The sequence below is a fragment of the Dermacentor variabilis genome, chromosome 5, assembly GCF_050947875.1.
Source record: "Dermacentor variabilis isolate Ectoservices chromosome 5, ASM5094787v1, whole genome shotgun sequence".
Classification (NCBI taxonomy): Eukaryota; Metazoa; Arthropoda; class Arachnida; order Ixodida; family Ixodidae; genus Dermacentor; species Dermacentor variabilis.
The window spans coordinates 47288825-47305566 of NC_134572.1; positions in this window are offsets into that span (position 1 = coordinate 47288825).

Below are 16742 nucleotides of genomic sequence, written 5' to 3' on the forward strand. Positions count from 1 at the left end.
TCTCGTATCACCGACACGAGTTGTTCACATGACCCGCGACGAAGAGATGCCAGAAGATATTGTAAGGCCGCCTTCGAATCGCAGAATATAGCCCACCGATTAGCCGGTTGGTTATTAATATAATCAACGGCACCTCGGAGGGCAACAAGCTCCGAACCGGTCGATTTTGTCAAGTGAGAAATCTTGTATTCGATGCTTAGTGATCGTGATGGCATAACCACTGCGCTGGTGGAGCTGGTCTGAGTGGAAGAGCCATCCGTATTTATGTGGACTCGATCAAAGTAGAAAGTGAGCAAACAATCCAGAGCTGCTTGCTTCAAGGCCAAGGTAGGCAGGTCGGTCTTCTTTCTTATCCCTGGAACCGTAAGACGCACTTGAGGTTGTCTTAAACACCACAAAGCTGAGGTTCAGCGTGCTGAGGGTGGGAAACCCGATGGTAAGGAGGCACGATGGATGCTGACCTGCATCCATCGTGCATCGTGTTCACAAACTAGATAGGTAGAAAGAATGAAAGCAGCTTAAATGCAATGTGTCGCGAAGTTTTTAACGTTTCTGGCTTATTTAGAAACGAATAATCATTGAACTCGTGTGTTTCTTTCTTTTAATGCGTGATATGCATATTGGTTTTACCAAGTGTCCTCAGCGAACTAAAGCAGACAATTTCTTTATATATGGTGACAGTAAGGCTGAGTTAATGGGTGATGTGTAGACAAAGTACAAAGTGGACGGGTAATTAGGGTTGCAGTAATAAATTACGCACGCAAGCGCTCTAGAGCGTTATGAGTGTCTAATGAACGGGGTAGAATTTAGCCCGTGGCCCTGGCAGAACTACAAATTCCATTTAGATCAAATTTAAGGAGAATGGGTGGAATGCTATGGAAAATCTCTGTGAGAAGGTAAATGAGTTGGATCGAAACGAGCTTTTCTTAAAAAAAATGTATTAATCAACTTTTAGAGCGCGTGACACGCACGCTATCAGCTATGCTTCGCACTGCCCCGACATACGAGGGGCGATCAAAAAGTTTTGCAACTTGGCTATAACCAAATATCTGACAGTGATCTCTGTCCACCTTTTGTTTAGGTGATCTCTGCAGCTTAGCAAGGCCTGAATATCAAGCCTTCCAGTGCATTACTTGGTCTGTGTCAGTCAGACAAACATAGCGTCCACCCACGATTTCAAGTTCGAATACCGGAGCGTTATCAAATTTTTGTCCAAAGAAGGGAGCTCTGCCAAATAAATCCGCAGTAGGATGGCGAATGTGTATGGCAATGAATGTCCTTTATATGCTACACGGACTCGCAGGTTCAGTGAGTTTAAACGTGGCCTCGCGCACGTGGAAGACAACCGAAGGTCAGGGCGGCCGACCACTTCAACCGATTTGGACCATTCAGCCTCAGCAGAGAGCCTTAGCATGAATAATCGCAGAGTCAAAGTATCCGAAGTTGCCGGAGAATTGAACATGTCTTATGGTAGTGCTTTCACTATCATCCACGATTTTTTGGGTATGTCGAAGGTCTCCAACTCGATGGGTGCCATGGAACCTCTCAGCGCAAGATCGACACTACCGCGTGCATTCATCAAGGAAAATTTTGCAACTCTATTCAAGCGACCCAGAAGATTTTCTCTCCCACCTTGTGACTGGGGATGAGACGTGGCTGTATCAGTGGGACCCAGAGACAGAACAGCAGTCTACGCAGTGGAGGCATTCGGGGTCCCCTCCCCCGAAAAAATTCAAGACCCAACGCTCAGGGAGGAAAGTTATGGCGACGCTATTTCGGGACGCAAAGGGGATCCTGCTCATTGAGTATCTTGAAAACAGTAGGAAAGTTACAGGCGAATACTGCGCCAACGTTCATCGAAAACTCCCTAAAGCCATCGCGAAAAAACGCCGAGGATTAGTGACGAGAGGTGTCCCCCTCCTGCACGACAACGCCCCGGTTCACAGGTCTCGTGTTGCCCAGGCTGCCATTCGAGAGCGTGGTTTCGAACAGCTGGACCACCCACCCTAAGTCCCGACCTGGCACCGAGTGACTTTTATTTATTTCCGAATTTGAAGAAACACCTCAAGGGAACGAGGTTTGATGACTTGAACGCGCTTCAAACTGCCTTAGACGAGTAGCTTGGCAGCCAGGAAGAATTTTTTTTTTTGCAAGGTATCAAAAGCCTTCCAGGAAAATGGGAGAAGTGCATTAGTGCGCGGGCGGTTACCCTTCGACTTTTACAAGCCCGTGCGTACCCTAACCTCGCGGTTCTTCATGCCATATACCCTGAAAGATATCCCAGTGCGGACTGCCCTGCCTTTGGACTAAGGGCAACATTGGACCATGTGTTGTGGGAGTGTGAAGCCATCGGCTCCTCCTTCAGCGAGGATAAGCGGGCTGCACTCTTGGGCAGCCCCGAACTCAATGACCAAACCCTGGCCGTCCAGAGTGCCCGCGATTGGGCCGTCAAGCTCGGCTTGGCGGTCCCTACGTGGGACTAGCCGGGTGGCGCGGAGTCTCCCATGCGTCTTCTCTGGACCTGAATAAAGTTACTTCACTCACTCACTCACTCACTCACTCACTCACTCACTCACTCACTCACTCACTCACTCACTCACTCACTCACTCACTCACTCACTCACTCACTCACTCACTCACTCACTCACTCACTCACTTTTTCAAGGTCTGGCATTTTTCCTGAAGTGCGAGTTGCAAAACTTTTGGATCACCCTTCGTAGCTGTGGGTTACAACTTGTTCATAATTCGGCGAAATGGGTAGGGGTAGACATGGTAACTGCGATGTCTGACAAAAGCTTTACGTTCCTCGTCCAGTTAAGCGCTGCAAATAATGGACTCTGTTTTTATTCTTCATTTTCATGCGTCATAATACGTTCGTAGATGGTTCCTCCGAGGTTCTCGGTGAACTAATAAAGGCACCTTGGATACATATGGCGAAAATAAGGGGCGCGTTATTAAAAACAAGGGGACAAATTAAATTTGCAGTATTTTAAGCATGCAAGCGATCCGGAGCTTTATCAGTGTGTTTTACGAAAAAACCAAAATTTATCTCGCCGGTTTGGGAGAACTTGGAAGGAAATCGAGATCAAATGTAGCATACAAAGAGAAGGAGAGACGGGGGAGGCTATGGATAATGGTTTGGCGAAGCAAAATGCATGTTGATAAATTACTGGCTTTTAAAATTTCCTAGCCATAAGTGCTCGAAAGTGTTGCATGCGGGAAGGTTTCAAACGGAAGCATCATATACGGGCAACTATTTCGAGCGCAATTACAGAAAACTGAAGCACTTATTTCAACTGCTCGAAAGAAACAGCTTCACTGGTAATCGGTTTGTAATTCTGCAAGATTGCAAACATCTGCTGACGTTTTATTCTATTGAGATAGTGTATTTTTTATGTTGACTGTACTTTGTTGCGTATAACCTCGACAATACTATTACCTTAACTTGCGATAAATTTGCGCTTTAGACCTATACACATTTCTTTTTTCATTGAATTATTAAAATTGTAGAAAATGCCTATTTTTATATACGCTGTACTGCTCCTGCTGTGCGGGTTCAGGGAGTTCTGTCATACCCTCATTGCCTTTTGTCACTAAATCCTTTTGAGATATTACATAACTTCAGGGAAAATATTCAAATAACTTTTTGCCCACGATGGTTCACCATGTGTGATTCACATATATATATATATGGCTGGTATTTACAAAATTACGCATTTCCATGCTCTTTCTCTTAATGCAATAGTAATCTTATCATGCGGTAAGAGCCACATGTCCATATACCTACACCAGGCGTAACGCCCTGACGCGGGCCAGTCTCACTGCAGCCGACCTTATTATCCATCGAACGCTTGAGAGCAGCACAATCAGTGCGCAAGCGCCCCGTCACGTGGTATTTTTTCATATTTCACGGGCTTTCTTTGGAACGCGGGAAAAAGGGCCACGTGAGATATGTCGCGTTGGAAACAACTTATTGAGAGGTTTCTCAAAGTGCTCTACAACTTTGCGTATCCCACTTGGGGTCTGCAGCCAATACTTAAGAAGTTGATTAATAAATATAACTAATCCGTTAGGTAAGGGGGAAATAAAAATAGCCTGAGTAAAATAGTCAGTGCCAACATTATGCATTCGATTCAACTCGCGTCCGGAGCGCCGTTCATTTTCAAAACTTTGACTCAAGTTATGTGGGACAACCTGTATATACACTGACACCAATGCCGTAAGTGCTGGCGGAGTGTCAGTTTAACTGCTCTTGCAATAAAATGGTAACATTCATCACTAAAGGGGACTCTACGTGGACGCTAAGTGCGCGTTAACGACGATCTACAATAAGAATAATTGAGAACTACTTGGAGGCATTGTACACAAACAAAAAAAAGTCGCAGTTTCACCCGCAAGGCTAAGCAGCGATTGAGTTAGCACATTAATAATAATAATAATATTTGGGGTTTTACGTGCCAAAACCACTTTCTGATTATGAGGCACGCCGTAGTGGAGGACTCCGGAAATTTTGACCACCTGGGGTTCTTTAACGTGCACCTAAATCTAAGCACACGGGTGTTTTCGCCCCCATCGAAATGCGGCCGCCGTGGCCGGGATTCGATCCCGCGACCTCGTGCTCAGCAGCCCAACACCATAGCCACTGAGCAACCACGGCGGGTGTTAGCACATTAGGCAGCTATACGAAGTAAAGATAGCTTTATTGGCCGCATAAGCTTGTAAACATTCGCTTATTAACTAAATTAACAATCATGCGTGCGCGCACAAGCAAGCGTGAACACATCTCACTCGATGATTGCCGAAACTCGCTGTCAAAACGCTGGAGTGAGGAAGCGCGGTAGCAGCAGCGAGCGAATTGACCTTCGTGCTGCATCTCGCTTCAACACGAAGCGGCCAGAAAATAGAGCCCACGAAGCCTTGATCCCGCGGCGCACCTAAACTCTGTACTCATTGCAAATCGCTTTCAAGAGAGGGCCCGCGCGGACGCGCCATACGCAGCAGCCGCCGTAGTCGGCTCACCGTCGCACGGCCGGTCTCTAGGGGAGCGCGCACCCCTCGAGACCGGCCGTGACCGTCGTCGCCATAGCTCACCGTCGCCCACCATTGCCGCCATCGTCGGCTCACCCTCGCACGCTTCCACTCGCACACACAGCATACGGCGCGCGGCGACTATGTTACAAGCTCCATATACCTTGGATGTTATCGCCCTTTGGACTTTATACGGAACACCACGACGACGGCAGAAATGCGCCTGGACTGTCCACACAATTGCTACAGCAATAATATCATGACAGTTGCACACACTTTGATCCCGTTATACATGTATTCACCACAGTGCGTTGGGTAAAGAGGCGTAACAGGAGAGTCGCATCGCCATTAGTCAACGGGGTTACCATCTTGAAAGAGCATGTGACAAATAAATAACTGTTGTGAATGCACTTTTAGCTTTAGAGAAAGGTTTAGCTCGGTGCAGCTTATTCAACTACACCTAAAATGCAGAAACGCTTTTCTGCGACACAATCGTGGGCCGATTTTAACGAAATGTGTTGCATTTAATGGATAAAGTTCAATCATAGTGCCTGTTGGAAGCGGATCTTCAATTTAGGGCTTTACATTCTTCTTTTACAAAAGTTTACACAAATTGTTGAGTGAACACACACACACACACACACACACACACACACACACACACATATATATATATATATATATATATATATATATATATATATATATATATATATATATATATATATATATATATATATATATATATATATATATATATATATATGTGTGTGTGTGTGTGTGTGTGTGTGTGTGTGTGTGTGTGTGTGTGCACGAAGTTCACAAATCCGTAACTAGGTACAGATATCGCTGTTCTGTAAAATGCATATGTTAGAACAATCAAAACGAACAAATCAGCAAATTCGTACGCCGATCTGCGCCTCGAAAGGCTCTGAAATTTCGAACTAAACGCCGTGTACCTTCTATGGTGCATCGATGACCTTCTCTCCCGCCGCTCGCGGCAGGGAAGGAGTACATTGAGGTACATAGTGCCCTTCCCCTCACGGGCGCCGCGCTGCCGGATTTAAATTGCAGTGCTATGACATCACTCACAGTAAAGCGTGACTTCGAGAATTATTCAAGGCAACATCAGTTATTTGATCTGTTGCCTCTATAGACGATTTAAGGTTTAGAGACATAATAAACCTGCAAACCGAGTGCCTACCAGTCGTTGTTTTACTCCGTGCCGTAGCAAGTGGGACGTACCTCCGTTCTGTCTGCTTCTTGCTCCCATGGCGTGCATTCGCGCGCGCAGGAAACGAAACTATCTGCCGTTTTCTACCAGGTTTAAGCGCACGATCGTGCTCTTTGATCTGCTTGCGTCCGAGTTTGATGGCTTGCTCGTAATTGTGGCACTGACTTGCACGGTTAATCATGTGTTCTCGTGCAGAGCGCGCGAAATTGTGCGCTGCGCGAAGCGAGACAAACGCAACAGCTCGCGCGCGACGCCGTCACCGAAAGTACGCCAGGACGCAAAAAAGCCGAAAAAAGAAGGCGGGGCCCGTGACGTATTCGTCACGCGATCCATCGGCTTCCGTATGGGAGAACGCAGGGAGGAGATTTCCCTTGCAGATGCTAGACGGGGGAAATAGGAGAGTGTCTATGTCGGTGGTGAAGTTCGCCTCATGAAATCATGGGCTCAGGGCACTTCAAATATTAACGCGATAGCGTTAAGGAGCTCGTGTCGCAGAAAAGCCGGTGTCGTCGGCGTCGGTGTCCGCGGCGTTGGCCGTGAGCGATAAATCACGGCAGGCACTTCATAAATAAAAAGCAACTTCCAAGATGGGCTGGGTGGGAATCGAACCAGGGTCTCCGGAGTGTGAGACGGAGACGTTACCACTGAGCCAAGAGTTCTTTTTTTTTCTTTATTTCCAGACATTCAACAAATACATCAATACATACTGCTCCCACCATCTGACAATATTCACTTTCCCACCGCTGCGCTTGAAGCTTGCGGTTGAGATTACAAAACTTTCATTTTGGCAAGGGCATCCATCAATGATAACAGATCATCGTCATACGCTAACTTCTGAAAAACTTCCCGCAGTTTACTGATATTCTCAGCAAAATACGAGTTTACTGTTCTCACATTTATATCACAATTCCTTACAGCCATGCGGTTTCTCCAGATACTGTGAAGGCCGAGAAGAAAGAACATGTCATAAGGTATACTGTCTTGCACTGTGGATAGGTAACGGATACCATGCGCTGTTAACGGCAATTCTTTTTTAATAGTTCTTTGCATAATATCCCAAAAGAAGACCGCACTCCAACAGTCCAGAAAAACGTGTTCTATAGTTTCTGGTTTCTTGCAAATCAAACAGTTAGTCCCCCATGGTTAATAGTCCCCTCTTTCTTCTAGCCATGTTTTTACAGGCAAGGTATTAGTATGTAGTTTAAAAAAGAATGTTTTCACTCCCCCTGGTACAATCATTCGTTTCACACGTTTTAGGACATCTTTCCCTTGGCCTTCGCGGTACATTAATCGATATAAGGGTTCTGGGAACATAATATCTATCAAATCCGAGCTTATCCGCTTACGACTGACTGCAGCCAAATATTCTATGGAAAAGTGGTGGTTTAAAAATCGAAATGCTACGACCACCTCACGTAGAAATTTACTCGTTGCGTAACACCCACCCTCCCTCATCGAGACAACAAAGTTAGGTAAGGCATTGCTCAATCTGACTTGAATAACTGTTCGTAAGAAAGGATTTGTCGTGTCTCGTAAGAACAAAAATCTAGAAATCAGTTGCTTTAAGTATAAATTTGGTAATGACAAGCCCCCCTGACCCAACTTGCGAAACAAGTTGTTCCTGCTTGTTCTTTCATATTCAGACTGCCACACAAAAACAGCAAATACTCTATGGAATTTCTTGAGGTTGAATCGGGAACAACTCAGGACTTGCATGAGATACCACAGCTTGCTCACCAAGAAGATTCTGCAGATAGCCGCACGTGCAAATATAGAGAGGTCACGTCCGGCCCACTTATCAGTTTGAGCTTTTAATTCCTGCACTTTGCCATTCCATAAGTCTTTAGTGTCTCGATGTGTGCCTAGTGGTACACCAAGATAAATCCCAGGCGTGAGCTTCCACTGCATACCTTCAAAAACACGCGGCGTTGTTTGCCACCGGCCGTGCCACAAGCCGACACACTTATTCAGGTTTATATTGCTGTCAGTCATGTCACAAAACTCACGCATAATTGTCATGGTAGCTCGAACACTCTCCTTATCGTCACAGAAAACAACAACATCATCAGCGTAAGCTAATAAACGTACCTCACATCCTTCTAGGCTGAATCCTCGCACATCCGGACTATCAATAATTCTTTTACAGAGAGCCTCTAGATATATTGCGAACAAAAGAGGTGACAGGGGGCACCCCTGACGAACAGAGGAACGCACTTCAATCCTTTCAGTTAGCTTATGGTTGACAATGAGGTTAGTTGTACAATTATTGTATGCCATTTTAACTCCCTCTGTTATGAGTGATCCAACACCGACATAGCCAAGAATTGTAAACAGGAGATTGTGACATACTCTGTCAAACGCCTTTTCTAGATCAATTTGTAACATAGCGACTTTCCTAAAATCTGCATCACAAGTTTCAAGAATGCTGCGAGCCACATGGATATTAGTAAATATAGACCTCCCTCTTATCCCGCAGGTCTGATGCGGTCCTACTATAGCACCAATAACCCCCTGTAGTCTCCGCGCAAATATCTTCATTAAAACTTTATAATCTACGTTTGTCAGCGTAATTGGCCTGTAGCCTGTTACTTTGTTAAGTTTATTTGCATCATCGCTTTTTGGTATCAAGACTGTATACGCCCTTTTAAAGGACGGTGGCAAACGACCTTTTTGATACGCCTCCATAAAAACACGCTCTAATAAGTTGGCTATCTTCGAGCAAAAGGCTTTGTAAAAAACTGCTGTTAGGCCATCAGGTCCTGGCGATTTTCCAGGGTTAAGGTCTTCAATGGCCGTTTCGATCTCCTTTGCTGTGATATCTTCTGATAATCTATCTGTTTCTTCGGCGTCTAACCTAGGTAGAGTGGTTAGAAAATGGCTTTCATACCCAGCCTTGCTCGGTATTCTACACTTGAAGAGCTCCCTGTAATATTCCGTAAACGCATAATTGATTTCTTCGGCATCTCTAGATATTTTCCCTTTGTATTCAATCTCAACTATTTCGTTTCTCCTCGCATACTTTTTCTCAGTTCCCAATGCACGCTTTGTTGGCATTTCATCAGCCAAGATCTTTTTTCGATGCTTCGAAGCGGTACAAAAGCGCCTCTAGTGAACGCGGTGTTGCCTTAGAAACTAGCTGTTTCTAAGGCTCAGGCGTGCGTCGCTTGCTCAGGCGCACATTTCGTTGTCGCGCCGAACGCTGCGTTGCTCGACGCTCACCGCGTCCGATGCGGGGCGCGTAGTCTCTGCGCCGTAGCCCATTGTCTTACACCCCTCGGCGGGTCGACGGGAACGCTATCGCGTTCCACTCTTGAAGGCGAAGCTTAAGCGTCCTCCAATTTTTTCTATACCTGCCAGTAATGAACTAATATAAAGAATTGTTGCGGTAGAACTCTCCTTAGAAGGCACGTAACAACTTTCAGTGTTTAACCAAAATTTGCTATATGGCCTGGTGAGGGGCCCTTTAATTCATCAGTATTGTCCGCTTTAGACGTACTATTAGATTGAATTACAGAATTGTGATATCATGTTTCATCGCTCAGTCACATAGATGCTAACTTGATAGTCTAGCTTTCTTAAAATTTGTGATATTAAACAATGTTTATTCAAACATCGACAACTTAAATAAAAGATCCGCTTCCGACAGTCACTAGACTCTCACTTTTTTCAACAAACTTCCTCAAGTTTGGTGCAGTGGTTGCTCAGAAAAATTTCTCCTTTCCTGTGTATTTAGAGAGGAGCCCCTGATGAGCTAAAGCTTCCTCTTAAAGGGCCCCTCACCAGGTCTGGCCATTTTGAGCTGACAAGCGCAGAGCATACATTGCGCGATAACAATCGTGTCTGCAAAGTATTACATCGCTACGCGCCGCGGAAAGATCTGAAATTTCAATCCGAACGGTGACGTAATCGTGCCCCTGCGCCTACGTAATCGTGTCCGCAGTGTGATGTCGCTCGTGGTGACACGTGACTTCGATAATTATTCAAGACATCTGTTATCTGTTGCTTGAATTGACGTTTAGAAAATTAATAAAACACAAACGGAATACCTGCGTGTTTTTCTTGTTTTACTTCGCACCGAAGCAAGAAAGATATACTTCCGCTTCGTCTGCTTGTTCCCACGGTCGTGTGGTCACGTGTGCAGCTACTGAAACTATGCAATTTTCCACCGTGTTCGAGCGCGTGATCGCGCTCTGCGATACGCTTGTTCTGCCTCAGTATTCGTGTGTGTGTGTGTGTGTGTGTGTGTGTGTGTGTGTGTGTGTGTGTGTGTGTGTGTGTGTGTGTGTGTGTGTGTGTGTGTGTGTGTGTGTGTGTGTGTGTGTGTGTGTGTGTGTGTGTGTGTGTGTGTGTGTGTGTGTGTGTGTGTGTGTGTGTGTGTGTGTGTGTGTGTGTGTGTGTGTGTGTGTGTGTGTGTGAGCGCGCGCGCGCGCGCGAGATAACTTTATTTGGAATCCGGCGGTTGGGAGGCCCGGGCCTGGGGCCGCCTAGATGGCCACTGGGAGCTGCTGCTCCCGTGCGGCTTCCTTGGCTCGCTGGACGGCCCAAAGTTGGTCTTGGAGTTCTGAGCTGAGCAGCACGGCCGACCACCGCGCCCGTAGATTTTCTGGGGAGACTGCCATTTTATTTTGGTATATTTCACATCCCCACAACATGTGTTGAAGGGTGGCTCTAACAGACTTGCATAGCTTGCACATATCGCTCTCGTACATATCGGGGTAGAAAGTTTTTAGTTGCACGGGACTCGTATAAGTTTCTGTTTGTAGTCGCCTCCAAGTAACGGACTCAGCTCTGTTCAGTTTAGTGTGAGGCGGTGGTAATACCCGCCTCCGATTTTGAAAGAATTTGGTAATATCACTAAATCTTGTTAATACATCTTTTTCTCTCCAGATTTCCTCCTCCGCGTTCTCCTGACCGATGGAAGTCACTCTTTGCTCAGCTCGGCGAGTAAGACCTCGAGCTTCGCGGTGTGCTACCTCGTTGAGGTTGACTGCGAGAATGTCTGGAGTCGTATGCGCTGGGAGCCAGATCAATTGCCTGCCGTTCTTCTCTGCATTGGAGAACTTTGCTTCATTGACTCTGATGATGTGCCATGCCTCAGGAGAGATCCTACCTTTTGCATAATTTCTAATGGCCGCTTGAGAATCGCTAATGATGTACTGAGCATTCGTGGAGACCAATGCTAGTGCAATGGCTACCTCCTCTGCGGTCTCGGAATGTTTGGTATTAACTGATACGGTTGTAAGGGGTTTTTGGGTGTGATCTACGATTACTGCTACATAGCTATTTCTGTCTGGGTATTCAGCCGCGTCTACGAAGGTTGCTCTGTCGTCTTCGGATAATTTTCTCTGCTCTACTCTTGCGTCTGCCGTCGTTGTAACCTGGATGCATGTTCTTGGGTATATTTGGTACTAGGAGTTTGTCACGAATTTCTCTCGTTATCGTGCTCTTTTCCCCGTATAGATTGTGATAATTCATTCCTAGTTTGCTTAGTATATGCCGTCCCGTTTTGGTTTTGGTTAGTCGCTCTGCTTGAGATGTTTGTAGTGCTTCTATGAGTTCGTCCAGTGTGTTGTGGAGTCCTAACTTTAGCAAGAGATCCGTGCTCGTACTGATGGGAACCCCTAGCGCTAGTTTGTATGCTTTTTTTATCATGTTGTTAATTTTACGCTTTTCAGCTGCAAACCAATTGTGGAAGGCTGCTATGTATGTGATCTGACTGATTACGAATGATTGTATCAGCCGTATCATACTTTCTTCCTTCATACCTTGGTGCTTGTTAGTAATTCGTTTGATTAATCTCATGGTGTTTGTTACCTTTGTGTCTAACTTCTTTACGGTTTCCCTATTTGTGCCGTTGTTCTCGATTACCAGACCCAGCACTTTGAGCTGGTTGACTATTGGGATATTCCGCCCGTTCTTGGTGTGTAGCTTGATTTCCTCATGAGCCTTGTTTCTGTCGTATCCTTTGGGAGGCCTGCCTCTAAGTGTGGGGCGGTACAATAGAAGTTCAGATTTCTCTGCAGAGAATGTGAGGCCTGTTCCTATGAGGTGTTCCTCTACTGTGTTAATTGCTGTCTGGAGTCGTTGTTCTATTGATCCGTCGCTGCCATCACAGGTCTAGATAGTAATATCGTCCGCGTAGATTGTGTGATTCAGGGACTCTATGTGATTTAATTTTTCGGGGAGTCCCATCAAGACAAGATTAAACAGCATCGGCGAGATGACAGCGCCTTGCGGCGTGTCGGCCCCCCCTATGTCGATCTCGGGCGACTTGAGCCCTCCGACGGAGATGACTGCTTTCCTATCTGATAGGAAGCTCTTGATGTAGTTATACGTCCGTTGCCCTAGTCCTAGTCGTTCGATGTTTTCCAATATGGTTGCGTGGTTGGCATTATCGAAAGCTTTTTTAAGATCAAGGCCCAAGATGGCCCATGTCGAGCGCGTGTTATAATCGATTATCTGATGCTTAAGTTGGAGCATCGCATCTTGTGTCGAAAGATTTTTGCGAAATCCTATCATTGTATCTGGGTATATGGTATTATCCTCTAAGAAGTTGTCTACTCTGTTTAAATTTACATGTTCCATTAATTTTCCGACGCAGGATGTTAGGGAGATTGGTCTGAGGTTGTCTATCTCAAGCTTCTTACCAGGTTTTGGAATAAGCGTTATCGTCGCTTTCTTCCATTGAGCTGGCACTTCTCCCTTTACCCAACACTCGTTTATGTAGTCTGTTAGTTTGGCTATCGATTCATCATCCAGGTTCCTGAGAGTCTTGTTGGTTATACCGTCCGGGCCTGGGGCGGATTTGGTGTTTAACTTTTGTAGGGCCGCGCGGATTTCTGCCTCCGTGAGTTCCTCGTCTAATTTTGCGTTTGTATTACCGTTGTAGCTAGGATAGATGCAAGGGGGTGCCTGTTTTAAGTATTTCTGCTGTAATTCATTGAGAAATTCCTCTTCTGTACCCTCATATGCGTGTATTAACTTATTAATGGCTTGCATGTGATTTTTCTTGTTATTGTCATGGTCAAGCAGGAACCTGAGCATGTGCCAGGTTTTGCCGGTGCTTAATTGTCCGTCCATGGAATTACATATCTCGTCCCATTGTTGTTTGGTCAATTGCTTAGCATGTTCTTCTATTTTTTGTTGAGGAGTGCTATGCGCTTTCTTAACTTTCTGTTATGCTTCTGACCACTAAGTCTATTCTGAAGCGACTGCTTAGCTTCCCACATGTAGAGAAGTCTGCTGTCGCATTTATCCAAGTTAGATTCAGGTGGTGCTATTTTTGTGGCAGCTTTGACGTCATCACTGAGCTCCTTAGTCCATTGTTCTATGTCTGCGATTGATCGTTGATGTGTCTTCTCTCGCGTTCTACGAAATAGTTCCCAGTCTACTAATTTGATCTGTCGTTCCTTGGGTCTATTCGGCCCTTCTCTGACGTGTAACTCCAATATGCGGTGGCCACTACCCAAATCTTCCAGTGTGTTGTTCCACGTCGCCTTTTCAATATTCTTGGTAAAGGTTAGGTCTGGGGTTGTGTCCCTGTTTAGCGCCGTGCCTACTCTGGTTGGAGTGGCGGGGTCTGTGACAAGCGTGAGGCCTAATTCTTGCGAGTCGTTCCATAAGTCCCTTCCTTTTGCTCTGGTATATAAGTATCCCCACGTGGTGTGTGGGGCATTAAAGTCTCCTCCTATAACTACCGGATTTTCTCCAGCAAGTCTGAGTGTTTTCTGGAATAGGTTCTTGAATTTGTGTTTATGTAGCATGGGGTTACTATAAATGTTGAGAATAAATAAGCTACGTCCTGTCTTCTTTTGTGGGATGAGTTCCAATAGAATATTGTCAATGTGCGTTATGCCTGTGTTGTGCTGCATGCAAGTTATGTTTCTTTTTACCAGCGTAGTTAATGCCCTGGTGTCCCCTTCGGCATAGCCAAAAGATCTGTATCCTGCTAGCTTTGCAATCCCGTGTGTTTCCTGCAGAATTATGACGTCCGGTGTATCCTTGTCTTTCAAATACTGCTGCAAAACTGACTTTTTGTTTTCGTAACTTCTACAATTCCACTGCCATATCCTGAACCCTTCTTTAGCGCGCCTCATTTCTGGTGCGACCATGGGAGGGAGACGGGAGGTTGGAGAGAAGCTGATCTTATATAATTTGGTGGTTGTGAAGTGGGTAAGGATTGTGGTGCTTCTGACGCAACAGAGGGGAGTCCATTACCTGGTGACTGGTTTGCCTCTAGGATGTCTAATCTATTCATAATTGCTGCTATTGCCTTAGCCATTTCATTCATCATTTCGTCCCGTTTTTCATTTGACTTTTGTATTTCTGCTAGGTTCTTTTGAATATTGGCTAATGCTTTATCTACCACTGCGTTATCTTGTTTACCACTGATGGCTTGGGCCTTGCGTTTGAGTGGAGGGGGCTCATCCCCTTCGTCCATCTTATTGTCCGGGATTTCAAATGGCTCTTTCGTGCTGGCGTGTGGAGTGGAAGTTACCGGATTTATTTGGTTTTTTCCTTCCTTGAGAATTTGGTTTCATCGCTCATACGTGCTAGCAAAATCCTCAACTGCGCGTTCTCGTGTTTTAGTTGCTTGATCTCGTTATTAATGGCAGTCTCCCCACCAGCCCCCGGGCGCACGCCGTCGACCACGTCTGCCCAGCTCACCGTGTTAGTCTGGTTTGCTGAAGAGGATGGCCTAGTTCTGGACCTGGATCTGGATCGTGTCCCCGGTGTCCTGGAGCCGGACCAGGATAAGGATCTGGTGGTGGATGGAGACCTTGTTCTCGACCTGGAGCGTCGTTCCCTGGCGTTTAGGAGGCCAGGCGTTCCGCGAGACTCTGCTCTGTCTTCTCTTGAGATAGCGTCTTCATGTTCTTCTTGTCGTTCTCGTTGCAGTCTGTGCCATTGTCTCTGTTTAACGATGAAGGGCTTTTTGAATTTGGCTTTGCACGTCTTGTCTGCGGTCGGATGGTCCTCGCCGCATAACTGACATTTAGGTTGGCACCTGTGGTCTTTATCTGGATTTGATGTTCCACATCCCGCACAAATCTTGTTGTCAGGGTTGGGACATACATCTCCTCTGTGTCCAAGTCTGTTGCATTGGTGACAGAAGTCCACTTGTTTCCTGTACAGGGAGCAAGGGAGTAGCGCTGCCCTGTATCGGACGTACGTGGGCACTTTGTGTCCTTCAAAGAGCACAATCACTGTGGTAGTATTACTGAGTCTCTTTGCTGCTATCGCCGTTGGGTTTTTGCTCGTAACCACCGCTGCTGTGATGTCTCTTGGGCCCTCGTCGAGTGGGATTCCTCTGATGACTCATTTGGCCGTCATGTCAGGCGCTGTCTCGTAAGCATTGGTCTCGTAAAACTTGTCTTGAATCTTGATACGTGCTACTTCCTGATATTTGTTTGCACACACTTGATCCGAGGTACTGACGATGAGGATATTTTGATAATTGTTGGGGCAGACAATGTCCTCCTCCCTTTCGTCTCGAGGAATACCTGCCGCATCTTGTACCGCAGCTGTGAGGGGAACTATACAGTGCTCGGATAATTTGAGTCCTCCACGCGGTCTGATCACAATCTTGTAATCCCCTCTTGGCAAATGTGGCATTCTGCTTGCCTTGCGTATGTGCTCTAGCCTGCCTTTCCATGGGTTATTGTTGCGCTTGTCGGGCCGCGTCGGCGACAAGGTGCTCTCGCGATGTTGGGAGGTTCGCCGGTCTGATCTTCTGTGTCTGACCTCCTTCCATCCCTTGCTTGTATCCATTTCTTCCTGGGATATGCTGCGCCCCTCTACGGTGACTTCCATCATTGAGAAAATGATCGGCAATTGTTGAGGAAGCCGGCTCCGGCGCGTGGCCTCGCGGCTCTCCCGCCACGAGGTCCGGCCAAAATATTGTCGTAGAGGCTTGAAAAATGGGAATCCCACCTGGTTTTCGGTATCCACTTGTTCCTGGGAACGAGCTGCGTCCGTTGGCGTGCAATAGCGGGTGGCTTTTTGGCTATTTGCGCTAGAACAACATTCGTGGAATACGGAGCCGACGTGTAGCAGTGAATTATACCGCTAGCCATGTTTCCTTGCGTACAGCGCGCAAAATCGTGTGCTGCGCGAACGATCGAGACAACAGCTCGAGCGCGACGCCGTTGGCGAATGTGCGTAGCGCCGAAAAATTAAAGCGAGGCGCAAAAAAAAAAAGAAAAAAAAAGAAAAAAAAAGAAAAAAAAAAGGAGCCCGGTATGGGAGAACGCAGGGAAGGAATTTCGCTTGCGTAGGCTAGACGGGGCGAGTGGAGAGAGCGTCTTGCTTGGCAGTGAAGCCCGCCTGCTGAAATCATGGGTTCGCGGCACTGAAATATTTCTATCTCGGCTATTAATGAGCAGATTTGAAAACATTTTGAGGCAGAACGCTCCCTAGAGGACACGTAACAACTTACAGCGTATAACTAAAATTTGCTATGGGACCTGGTGAGGGGCCC